This window comes from Zonotrichia leucophrys, chromosome 3 (assembly GCF_028769735.1).
Source record: "Zonotrichia leucophrys gambelii isolate GWCS_2022_RI chromosome 3, RI_Zleu_2.0, whole genome shotgun sequence".
In the NCBI taxonomy this organism is placed as follows: domain Eukaryota; kingdom Metazoa; phylum Chordata; class Aves; order Passeriformes; family Passerellidae; genus Zonotrichia; species Zonotrichia leucophrys.
In genome coordinates, this window is record NC_088172.1 from 100,566,128 (window position 1) to 100,579,948 (window position 13,821).

Consider the following 13,821-nt stretch of genomic DNA (forward strand, 5'->3'; position numbering starts at 1 on the left):
AAGAAATGGTTCTGTCACTGATTGCTAGGTCAGCAAAAGAGGGTTTTTTCCCCCCTTTTCACAAGGGAAGGCAGATCTCAGGAGTTGAGGCCCTTGAGGAAAAGCAGGTCAAGGCCAGCAGAGAGCAGCACTTTGTCAGGAACGTCATTTCCCCAGGGACGGGGGCAAAATAGTACAGTATTTATTTCTCTTAATTGAAATAGAAATATCTTGCATATATGCTCATAAAGAGGGCTGCTGTTAGGATAAGAGATTCCAAAAAAATGGGAATGTAATACAGAGTTGGGGTTTTTTTTTTGTCCCTCCTGTGAAAAGCATTACTTATGTGCATGGGAACAATTCTCAGGCTATTTGTGGAAACCCTCTTTCCTCAGCTGTGGACCTGGGATTAAATGTAGGTGGTTTAAAGAGTTTTGGATCCATTTCTGAAACTGTGTCACACACAGTACTCTGGTCATTGTTAAAATTAAGCCACACAGTCTGAGATTTGTAACAGATTTTAAATTGTGATATCTACATATTGTACATATTACTTGTACATTTAGATTCATAGTTTAGTATATTATATATATCAAATCTGAGGTAAAAAGCAGATTATTGGGAAGGAGTTTGGGTACCATTTGGAATATTATTTCTGTCACTCCCATGTTATAAGAATAATTGTTTTGGAAGTCTGAATGAGAATTAATAAACAGGGATCAAAGGCAAATTGTATGGATAGAAGAATCTGTACAATTAAAAGGTTATCTCACCAATTTGGTGACAACTCTTGTGAACAGTAACAAGATTATGTTGTGCTGTAAGTACAAGGTCAGTGTTTTTGGCACAGTGTGCCCATGAACTGCATGTGATTGGCATGTTGTGCATGCCAGGTAGCAGTATGTGCCAAATCCCACTGAGTGATCCATGTCCCTGCATCCTCAGAGAGGCACAGGGGTGTTCAACCAGCTGATGTGTACCCAGCAAGAGAGTTGGTCTGCTGCAGTACTTGGAAACGCTAAGGAGAAGGAACAACAACTAAACCTGTAGCTCCAATTTCCGTTCAGGTTCCTTCATCTCAAAGGACAAATTATACTCGTGATGACCTGCAGCAGAAAAGTGTGATGCTCATTGAACCTTGAACATTAAATTTGTCTCCTTGCTGCAAACCATTCATGTGTAGCTTTTTCTGTGGCTATCACCACATCCTCCCCATTCTCCAGAGAAGGACAGGTAGCTCTGAGGCTCCATCACTTACCTGAAACCCCACACAGCACCTGCTACTCTCTGATGCCCTCCACTGTGATTCTTTCATCATTCCTTCCCAAAACTCCTAGCAGGGCAGGACTTGGCATGTACTACAACTTCTCTGCAACTGCATCTGTCCCTGGTCGAGAGGGCCATGATCAAACATACCAGACAAATGCTGAGTTACCATCCTTTCCTGTGGAGGAAGCACAAATATTGAAATTAACAGAGAAATAAACATATTTCTCTATCTCCCCTCTGGATACCCATCAGTTTTTGACAAAGTCACATAAATTAAACACCATTGAGACATTTATGCTCCTGGCAATTTTGGCTGAAAGTGGTAACTGGTCCAATATTTTGGAGGGGCAGTTCTGTATCATAGGGGGTGTCTCCCAGGGGATGCTGCTGATGTTTTCCTTGATGGTTGTGGCTATAGTACCACAAACCAGAAAAACTGAGGAGGTCTCTGCTGTTCCTCACTGCTGCTCACAAACCATGTGCAGAAATGAACTGTAACTTTGGAAATGCTGCCTCAACGTGGTCTTTTTGGTGCCCTACAGGCTGAAGTTCTTCATAAATTTATCATGACCTACATAATTGACCTATATTATGTGTCTGTTTGTTAAATAGATTGCACTAATTATAAACATGAATGGGGATGGCTTAGCAGTTATTTATTTATTCTGAGGTGCGTGCCTGCTGTCTGAAATGATGCACAGGAGGATCATTGCCAGATTTTCCTCCTTGGCCTCTCCATATTTAACATGCACCATAGACTGTTGTAGTAAGCCATGAATAGAGGGGGGAAAAAAAAAAAGGAAAATTGTTTTTATTGCTTTTCTAAGTAAGGATATGTATGCAAGATCCTCCAACAGGTCTGTAAGCAAGAAAATTAAGCATCAGGGAGAAAACACAACACAGCAAAATTTTCAAGCCCTTGATTTGTCGGGCAGTGGGTAGGGGCTGAGTGTGCTTTGCACTTTGGTCACTTTTTGGAGACCTTTCTAGGCTGGGAAGCAGCATTACCACACCTTGCTGACAGCTGAGCGTTTTATAATGAATAAATTTATATTTCTGTTTCTCCTTGTGCCTGTGCCTCACTTGCAGACTGCTGGAGCTGATTGAAACCCAGGGCGCCGTTGAAATGTGGTGAGTTTAGTGCAGCTGCACCTGCTCCCCGCAAGGATGAATTTTGCTTTTAACGTTTCAGACTGACATCCGAAGCCTGGCTGATTTGCCTCTAGGGGCAGATTTGGATCAGGGTTTAAAGCAGATGTCTGCTGCCACAGACCCCCTCGGTTGTGTTAGCGACGCTGCCAGGCCCTTTCCACTGCCCTGTCCCCATTCAGACAGACAGGGAGCGCTGAGTGTAATCGAATTAAGGAGAATTCCCCAGATTTTTGTTTTGTGTCCGCTAGCGCTGTGGTTTTCACTGCTCCAAATTCATCATAAATGCACCCATCTGTGGGCTGGCACATAGCGCTGACTGCAAGTAGCTGGTTTTGGAGGAAAAAATTGGGTGGGGAGGATGAAAAAAGTGAAAATGAATTGCTGCCATTTTTAACTGTTTGCAATTTCAGAAACTTGTGTTTCATGTTGGGGATGAATTTCCAGGCAGTCAAAAATAAATGTTTTATCAGCGGGTTGGTGAGCAAAGTGTTTGTTGAAATATTATTAATTTGGTAGGGTGGTTGTTGAGTGTCTGCTGGAATAGACATGGCTTGAACAAGCTTTTGTTAAGAAAGATTTTTATGATCTTGTCATAATCTTGGAGTCAATTGTGAATATTCTGAGGGAGAAGGAAGTAATTTCTCACCTTATCATCCTGCTTCCTCTGCAGAAGATTGATCCTGACCTCTTCCACAGAGCTTTTAAAAGCTCTTACTGGCTTATGTATGATGTTAAGGTTCAGCTTTTGATAAAAATGCTCTGATTTAAAAAAAAAAACAAAAACAAACAAACTTTTTGAACATGATATTTGAAACACAGAATAATTTAGCTTCGAGTTGACCTCAAAGAGGGCCAAATTTCATGTTTTATTGGATTGCTCAAAGCCTTGTCAGCTGTTTAGTACCTCTAAGGATGGAGACTCCTGGGGCCTCGTCCCAGGACTAAACCACCCATAATGTGAAATATGTTGTGTGATACCTAACAGGAATTTGCCATGTTTTAGTTTGTGACTTTCACTTCTCATGCTGTCACTAAAGATCTTTGGGAAAAGCCTCTCTTATTATTCAGCTGCCACAAGATTATGACTATAGACAGTAGTCCTGGGATTTTGGAGACGATTTGCATCTTCAGATGATTACTTGTTTTCACGCTGTTTAGTTTCATGGTGAATTTTCTGTGTGAGTCTGGTGATATTTTCAATGACTATTATGTAAAGCATGTCAGAAGCAATTTAAAGTCATTATGAAAAACAGAAAACTGAAAGTGTCTGTCTTTCCTTAATATTCATGATACTCCATTGGTTGATACGTGTAGAAATGGAAATAGGGAAATACAGCTGGCTGCCAATTCTCTGCTATGTATATAATAAATTTTCTTCTTTGTTGCTTATAAAGCAACAGTGATGATGCTCAGAGAAGTAAACATAGGAAATGTTTACTGCACTTTCAGGAGCTCCCACCCCGTGCACTCAGAAATGCAGACTCCAACATCCATTAATTGCTTTTGAATATAAAGTGCAACCTATTGTGCTACGTTTGCTTTCTCAGTAAATAGTGTCACCCATTGTCGTCCTGTTTTTTTAAGATTTTCTAAGCCTGTTGATGTTTACATTCTTATAACAAATTTTCTCACACACATTATGTAAATAACTTATTGTTTTGCATTCTTTTATGAAAGAAAATAAATTTAATGAACTGTTAGTTTGTCCAGTGTCATTGGTGAGGTGGCACTTTCACCCTCCAATTCACTGTCACTTTTGGAAATCTATAAATGTTAGATTCAAAAATTAAAAAGTCCCTTTTACCTTAAAAAGAGCAGTGTGTCCGCGTTGTATTATTTTGTGTCCTAGAGTAACAACCCATCTGTCTTCTATCATAACTTATCAAAATAAGTATTTTCTTGCAAAATGTTATCTCAGTCTCTCTGATGAGCTCAGTTACTTTGACACTGTGATGCAGAAAAATTATGTTGCAAGATTTCCATTTCCTTCCAGAAGGAAAAGACTTTGATGTCAGTCACCTGTGTGCTGGTTTGAGCCACCTTCATGCTCAACATGAAAGAGAAACTGAGCATTTTTTTAAAAATTAATAACTGAAACAATCTCTACTTTTTAGTAGGGTGTATAACCACAGCTGTCTGGAAAGGTGGCGTTTTAGCAAGTTAAAATATTTTAGTTGCATATCTCTGTAAATTTGAAAAAAGCTATTTTTTGGTTCAGCTAACAAATTGTAAATCTCATCAGTTGTGGAATAGTAGTTGAAATGAACCATTTCTGAAATGTTCATAGCATTGTCTTTGGTGCATGGTTGGTTTTCGGGCAGTCTGTATGGTGCAGGAAGCAGTTTCAGGGAAGGTGGCCCAGCAGAGCAGGCAGGTGTCCTGTGAGCAGCCACAGAGCTGGTCTGGAGAGGAATGCTCAGCCCCAGGGAGGTGGGAGAGGAATGCTCAGCCCCAGGGAGACGGGAGAGGCTGATTTACAGCTAAGTTTGTGAGAACAGAGAGAGCTCACCATTTCCACACTTTGTTTGTGATCAAAGGCAGACACTGGAGAGGGTGAGTGGGGTGGGAAACAAGGCCTTCATCCCTGCTGGTGGGGCTTGAGGTCTGGGTCACATCAGAGCTACCAGGGAAGCAGAGGACACCAAAACCGAGGACTTTCCTAGAAAAAGAAGAGCTTGCTTGTGTTAGGGAGCACTGCCAGAGGAGATCAGCAGAAACCTGCTCAGTAAATGCACTGGCTGGCCTTCTGCAGCCAAAGGGGCCAGCCCTTCCTGGGGACAACTCAGCCGTTTGAAGGGAGCGCAGCATCCCCTGGGGATGGTGGAATCAAGGGCTGAATTTCCCCTTTGCTCCTGGAGTAAAGGGAAACGCATTGGAGCTGACCTGGGGCCAGCCGTTTGCCCACCACCCATGAAAACCACTCGCTTATCCCCATGAATAACGGGGGTTTGAATTTACCAAGCCAAGTGATGGACCCTCCAGCCTGCTATTCATTACTCCAATTAACAATCAGTTGCCTGAAAAATGGGCCAATCTGTTTCTTGGGGAGCCACATAGAGAAAATCCACAAGGCGAGCCAATTAGCATACCAGTCCTCACCGTCTAGGGAATCTAATTTAGTTACTTGGTCGATCTAAGTACCAAAATATTGTTGTTTTGTTATGGAGCATATAATGTTTGTTAAATGGCCGAAATCCCCCGGGGTCCATATGCTGCTGATACTCCCTGCGTCCTCCCAAGCTGGCAGAGGCAATAAGGCAAAAACTGTTTTGTCCCGCACATGGCCCCTGTATTTTGCTGGCACAAGGCGGCAGCTGGACGGAGGCAGAACAAACCTTCGCCACCCAGGGTGGGCGGGATAGCTTCCCTCCGAAATAGTTGCACACTTGAGCAAGCCCATTGTCTGCCCAGAAAGTATTTCAACCGCCTCTTACCAGGCAAAGAGTGCGCAGAGCCAGTGTTTGGACAACCTGTCTGCGCGGAGCATTGTGCAGGAGCAATTAGTTTGCAAATTGCCCATTTGCACATCCGCGCGTGAATTAGTTACATTGCTCCCACAGGATTTGTTATTCTTAGCATTGCTGTTAAGGAAGGCCCATGAATAAAAAAAAAAGGTAATTTGGATGAACGAATTTCTCCCCACCAGCGCGAAGTTCCTCGGCCAGGACAGGCAGAGGATGGAGTCCCTCAGCAGGAAAATAGTGATTCTCTTCGTGTTTCTAATCCTCTGGATTGATGCTTGTGAAAAATGCATGTATTTTACGATTGGCTTTTCACAAATATTAAAATGAATATTATGTGTGTTGTCTTAGAAAGTAATGCTGTATTAATTCCCTTAAGTAATGTGTTAAACCTAGTTTTAGGTTACAAAAAATGTTAAAATAGAAACGATGCTGTGTAGGATACTTTTTTTAAAGAAAGGACTTGCAGCAAGATAGCAGCCACAGGACACCTGAATCTTTCAGAGAAAAAGAATTTATTGCCCTCTTATCAGAAGAAACGAACTTCCTCCCGCCTCGAAGGCACTGTTAGGATTCAGAGGAAGAAGCTGACACTGACCAGACAGAATCCTGTGTTTGAATGGAATTTTTGCATCATGTATGAGGTGTATGAATATGCAACAGGCTGTTGCTTTTAAGGGTTAATCCTCTGTTAACGTGAGTCCTTTTTCGGGCTCGTGCTGCCCAGAAAAAGTTACCCGGACGTCTGTAACTCTTTGTATTTATTGTCTCATATTGTCCTAATCCAAATTGTCCAAATTGTTATTACTCTAATTGTATTACTATTTTTATAACCGTTTTATTACTATTAAACTTTTAAAATTTTAAAAACAAGTGATTGGCGTTTTTCACAACGGTGGTGTAACGGGTTGTGCAAAGTTTCTTGCTCATTTCATAGCTTTTCAGTCCCCCACAAAAATAAAAATAATAAAAGGAATAAAAGGAAATCCATCTCTGCCTCATATCTTTATGCTGTAGGTTCTGACAATGTCTTTTCTGAGGGTGAATGGTGTCACTCTACCCCATGTGCACATCACACTGTGTATGAACAGTCAAGTTCATAGTTGGCACAGTTAAGAACAGCACATTTTTTTGGCTGCTGTAAAAAAAATTGGGGAATCCATGCTGAAAAAGATATGCCCCTTCTTTTTTTACCCAAATTCATCTTGCTTCTGGGAGAAAATGTTTTCCACTGAAGGCATTTTATTCAATATTTTCTTAGCTATTTTAGGTGCCATTCCAAAGGACTGTCTCCAGTCACCATCTTTTCCATGGAGAGGTAGATGTGTTTTTTGAAAGTAAAAATCTATTTCTGCAAGTGGTTCAATTTGCTTGCACATCTGACCTGTGCTATTTAGTGTTGATTTATCACCTTTGCAAATGTGATGGAAAATCAGTAATTAATTTAATGTTTCTTTGCAGCTCAGTGGTTGACCAAACTCCTCTGGGCTGAGAAAAGGCTGATGTTGATTTGAGGATTTAGCAGTCAAATAGATTGAAAACTTGCCAATATGGGCACAGCTAGTTTTGTGTTACACTCATTTCTATTTAAACCAGAATGAAATAAAATTCCTTTAAGAAGCTGTAGTAGTATTTTAACAGCATGTTTGCAATCTTTGAGCCAACTTATAATGTCATGGAAAAGGGCCATTTGTCTGTTCTGAAACCATAAAAGCAGGACTTCCTGATGCTGTGTTAGCTCTCCCAAATAGATGCTGTGTTAGCTCTCTCAAATTCTTTACATGTTGTGTTACCCACTTTTCCTCCTTGTAAAGGAAAGGAGCAGGTAGTCACCTGCAGCTTTCTCCAAAAATGTGACCACTTTCCTTGTTTGGAACTGCAGAAGTTTATTGACTTCAAGAAAATTGCTCTAAACTGTGAATAGCAGCTCAACAATCAGCATCTCATAGAAAGGCCAGCTAACAAAACAGTAGATAAGTTTGCTCTAGGTAAAAGCATGAACTTCCTTCTTACTTTCTTTGATTCTATTAGTCACAGTCTATTTCAGTGCTGTCTTTTTATTTCAGTGTCTGCCCTTGCCAGTTCCTGCCTCCTAGCTGGTACCCACTGGTGTGATGATTTCCCTGGAGCTGCTGCAGCATAAAGAAATTGTGCCTGTGATCCTCAGTCTCACCCCTGATGAGATTTGAGGAGCTTGGGCAAGTGCATGGGGTAAAAAAGGATTAGGGTGCAGTTTCCTGCTACAGGCCACTGCTCTTCAGTCATAACTGTGGTCCAAATGCCTTGGGGAGTGGGTGACTGCTGCATTTTATTAAAGGCATGCAACTGAAATAATAATCGGATAAAAGGATCACTTATTGTCAAACGATTATGGAGCTGCATTATGTGATTTCATATCTTTTCCTTCAAAATCTCTGCATTTCAAACCAGCTTGCGGTTTTACTCTGTGCCATTAACACTTTGGTATTACACAGGAGTATATTTCACATGGCAATTCAGTGGGATATGGATTATGTTATCAGGAAATAAATAAAATTTTGTCAAGTTGGCCTTGGCTCTGCTGGTGGTAATCATGAAATTGTTTGTCCTTAAGCTATGGCAGAGGATTGGATTCTTAAAAACTGGATAGAGAAAAATGCTTTTAGAGTGATTTCTTTACAATAAAAACATGATAGTCTTAAAGCTAACTGATAATCTTTGTGAGTCCATTCCATGTGAAACAGGGGAGCAAACAGATTCCCAGCTGATATAAGTCAACATAGTCCCATTTGCTGGCAAAGCTGGGTCAGTCCACAGCAGCTGAGGATCCAGCCCCGTGACTGAAAGAATCCTCATCTTGCTGGCAAAACAAGGGAAAAGACTGTAACAGGATTTTGTGAGGACAAATAATATTACAGGGCAAATAAGATGGGCTGGGGACCAAACAGGATGATGGTTTCATTTGTCATTTCTCAAGATATTTTTTTTTAAATTGGAATATGCACCAACAGGTACAAGTTGTCTTGTGGAGCTGCTGAGAGTTGTTAACCTCTTTTAGTACAGTTTAGTGTCTAGCACTGTGGTGGAGTTAGGCTCATGAATGGTGCACCTTTAATAACAAAACTCCTGAGTTAATCCCCTCTAGAGGTCTGCGTGACATTACTAGCTGTAATCTAACCCTTCCAGGTTATTGTCCATGCACTTATGGGCATAAAACCTTCTTTGGGAGAATTAGGTATTTTCTCATTATGCGTGCCAGTAGCTTTTCGCTGAATATCACTCAATTTCTGTGAAAATCTGAGTTACTCTGGCAAGTTGCAGTTCACCTAGTCTATAAAATAGGATCTTCAGAATTTTCTGCCGATCTATCCTTTACCTACCTCTGCACTAGTCAGGTGAGATACTCTCTGGTGGACTGCTGTAAAGTAAAAGCAGTTTGGTTTTGGGACAGGCAGATGCAGGATGTGCGTGGGGAAGGAAACGCTGCAAGCAGAGTCCCTGCTGTATGTGGAGTCATTTCAGGACAACAGCCTGGTGGTGAAGCATCCATCCATTTCTGTTCCTCCCTCTTCCTGCAGAACCTCCTTGTTATGTGTCCTGGGAAAACGTGCAGCTCCTTGGGCTCACCACTGACCAGCTGCTCAGAAGGTGTTCAAGGTTTCCAGGGTTGCATGTAGACACAGCCTGTATTGGATCTCAGCTCCTGTGGGGAAAGCAATGCTTCATTTCCCTGCCCAGGTTTACAAACTCTCCAAGAAAGGGACCTTCTCTTGCTTTGCTTGTCATGTTAATAATGAACAGCCACAGCACAGAGCCTGGAGCGAGCACTGCAAGAGGAGCTGTGGCTGTGTCGCTGTGTCACCCCTCCTTGTGCCACAGATGCTTCACTGATCTCGTCCTCATCTGGGATGTCTGGGAATGCACAGGCAGCACCAGGGTGAGTGTCCAGGTGCCTGCCCTCTGCCTTGGGGGGCAGGAGCTGACCAGAGCCAGCTCTCACTCTCCTCACAGGGTGGAGCAGGGAAATCAGGTCACAGCAGAGAGGGGTTGCAGTTTTGCCATCTGCAGAAGAGTCTGTGGGAGTTTGACATGCTGGGTGAGAGGCAGGTGTCCAAGGCACTGGGAATATTGGAGAGTCCTGTCCCTATGGGTTATGAAAGGCAAGGAGAACTTTGCTGGCAGATGATGTCTCCAGTCAGGTCTTGCCTGCACCCGGCTACAACTGCAAACCAGTGTTGGTCATGTGCTGTCCAGATTTTGTATTGCTGAAATGTTTGTGTGTACAGAAACCTTTGTGGAGACCATTGCTGAGATGTGATCATGTGCCAAACTCTGCAACATGGAAATGGAACAAGCTGGTGCATTCCCATTTCCCACCATGGCTTGAGCATGAAGGAGGAGCAAGGTGGGAGATGTTATAGTGTTTAGTACTGTGGCAGTATTGTGAATAAACCCTCTCTGTTCCAATGCACAGGAACACAGCACAGACCTGTCTCCATGCCCTCCGTATCCTAGAGAGCCAGTTGTCCAAGAGATCCCTGAGAACTCATGGATAAGCTGGCAATTAAATTGAATCCTCTCAGGTGCTGGAGACCAGTCACCTCCACCTTCTCTTTCTAACTAGCTCATCTCAGGTCCTGTGTGCCAACTCCCAGCTTAGGGAGCTGCCCAACACTGGAGAAGTCCCAGATTGATCTATGTTACTCCAGCCAGCTAGTTGTGTTTTGCTTTAAATTCATTGCTTTTTCTTTTCAGAGACTTGTTCAGTGAGGCTTGGCTTGAAGAGGGGCTGAAATGCCATCACACATTCTGTACCTTATGACAGGAAGTGTAATTAAGCCTCCTCCTACCTCTTAAACACACTGCCCACCTTTGAATAACCAGGGAAAACCACCACAAGGGTTAAACACTTTATTTAGATGGCTTTGTTTGTTACGTGTGTGCTTTGCTTGTTCTGAGAATTAACAGAAGATAAGCTAAAAGTTCATTTATAAGAGTATTAAAGGATAATTATGATGGAGTAAATGCAGCAGGTCAAAAGGCATTATGATGAACAGAATCATAATATAGGGCTTGGGAAAATAAGCTAAAATGTACAATGCCTAACATCACTCACTGAATGGCACAGAAAGTGTTCCTCCTGGCAGTTTCTCTCTGCTTCTTCATTCTCACTCTAAATTAAAGTACCTCCACCATCACTCTGCTGTTTGAGCATGAATATGTCATGATAATCAATTGCAGTAACTAAAATTAAACTTTTGGGCAGGCATAAATATGTGACCTTTTAATATCAACGAAATGATAAAAAAGATTTGGTAGGAAATCTGTTTCAATCAGATTAGAGGAGAAGTGGGTAAAGCTGATTACAAGCCCACTAAACACAGTATTTGGGCAGTATTTGTTCAGAAACAATAGCGTTAATTCTACTTTAACAAGTATTATCTGGAAAATCAATAATTAATGGTAACCCATTATCAACTTGTAATTTAGCACAGAGATTAAGTTGGGGGAGAAGTGAAAGCGAGTGGGCAACCTGCTTTTACTTGACCTGTCAGGCTGATGGATTAACAAGTGACAGCAGGGCTTCATATTTTTTTAGAGGAGAGGTGGTAGAAATAAGTCAATTTGGGCTTCTTGCTGTTTGGCACCACCTTGCCCTCCTGCCTGCTCAAGCTTTGCAGAAGAGCTTCCTTCTGCAGGCAGAGGGATAGCATCTTCAGTGGCACTTGGTGCTGGGACAAAGAGGGGGAACACCACCCCCAGATCCACGGGATGCAAGGAGAGAGGTGAACAGAGGAGGGGAAGGTGTTGTTTGTAGGTGCTGCGAGCATGTGCAGCAGCATCATCTTGGCTGGGCTCCTCCAGAGGCATCCCCCTCTTCAACATCTTCATGCAACCCCCAGCTTGCCAAAGTGCCCCCTGACTGACGGGACTTGCAGCAACATGTGGGAATGCATGTGAGCAGCCAGATTTTCCCCTGCCAGCTCCTCCATTCCCCTCACCACATCAGCTCTGTTTGGAGAAACAAACCTTATTTGTGGTCTGTGTGATGCTGGGACTCAGATGTGTGTGTGTGTTGGAAGTGGTGTGCACAACTTGTCATTGCAACAGATGCCAAGCAGATGATGGTTTTGTGAAGACGGCATTCTTCCAGAGGATGCAGATGTCCTGATCAAGGATCTGTGTGTGTGCATGATTCTCTCAGGGTGTCTCTGTGCGTGTTTGCTGAGGCCAGAGTGGGCTCTTAGGAGAGGAACATCACTAAATTTCAGGTGGACAGCAGTGAGCCAACACTTCCACCTCACTGCTGGTCTGCCCATCTTCTTCTTCTTCTGGGCAGAGGCTCTGTCTTGCCAGAGCTGAGTTACCTACCTGCTTTTGGGCAGAGTGGGATGCAGTCTGGGGGCTGTAGTGGTTTATGAGAGCAAGAGGGTGAAGGGAGGTGGGTTGGGGACAGTGGAAAGCAAGAGAGCCAGTGCCAGGGGCCTTGTGGAGGCCCTGGCGCAGCTGGACACGGCTCTGCAGCCACGCACAGCTGGGATGCTCTCTGCCTTGCTCAAAGATGGTCACACATGACAGACAGTGGTCTTTGTATAGAGAAGAGGCAAGAATGCAGGAATATATCACCTCTTTTAGCAGAGTTAGAGCTGGAAACAGCGACTCCTTAGGCTGGTCTCATATTTCCCACCAAACTTACTTCGCTGTTGATGTGGGTGAGGACCGCCATGGCAGGATGAGAAGCCCAGGAGCTGTGCTTATCTCTGTGTTTCCCCTGGCTGCATCCTCTGTTTCTGAGCTGCCCTGGAGGGGCAGGGCACTGCAGGGCTGATGTCCAGGCTGGGCACAGCTGGCTCTGGGGCACGGTGTGCAGCAGGGAGGTGATGGGGACTCCATGGCAGCCAGCAGGGCGGGATGCTCTCAGCAAAGGGAACAGATTGAAGGCAGATTGTGAGGGTGAAGCAGCACCGTGCTGCACAGATAGGGAGTGGCTTCAGAAATGGCATTTAATCATTCAACATTAACACAAGACATCTGTCACCACCCTTGGCAGTGATGGTGCTACACAGCAAAACAATATGTTCTGGTGCTCCTAATCACAGGAAAAACACTACTTTTTTTGCAGAGAGTTCTTTTAGTGCCCGGCACAAATCCTTCTATTTTATTATAGCAATCCCAGCCAAATCCTCCAATAAATGGAGTTTTTATTAATGTGCAGCTGTTGAATGAGAAAAAAATAAAACTCAGAAATAAAAATGAATCCCTGAATAATCAGGCTGATCCCATGCAGTAAGAACAAACAGGCCGACCACATACTTACAGCTTTTTGGTATTATTTAAAAATATGGTCAGGGCTTTTCTTTCCCACTCTATTTTTTTTTTTTACACAGACCTGATTAGATTTTGCTCAGGAAGATCGAAGCCACTTCTGTGAGCTGGAAATGCAGCAAGGAGTGAGAAGATCTAGGATGAGGGTTACATCCAGTGTGTGTGCCTGATATTTTCCCACCCCTGGTCAGGAATTTGCTTCATCCAGGGAAGAGAGTGGAGGGGTGGCACCGTGCCCAGGGCAGCTGGGGTTTGGCTTTGCAATGAGGGATGTGCTTGCAAAAGAGAAATAAGAGAGTGTCAAAAAAAGCAGGGTGGAAAAAGGTAAGCAACAAAAGTCCTCTGACCATGGCAGCTCTCAGCAGAGGATGGTGTGGTTTGCTTTAACTAGCTGCAGTTTGGTGCTCTTTGAGCTTGCCAGGTGAAATGCCAGTCAGAAGTGCTATTTTGCAGCTAAAGACGAGGGAGGGGTGGTCCCATGGTGATGTGGTGGGTGAGGCAGGTGCTGAGCTGGGGCAAGGAGCAATGCCCACCCTGCGTTTAGCCCCAGGTCCTCTCCCTGTGCCCATGTCCTGCCCTGCCAAAGCATCTGCAGGCTGTGTGTGATGAGTGGAGAGGCCTGCCAGGAACAGAGCAAATCTCCCTCCTCTATGCT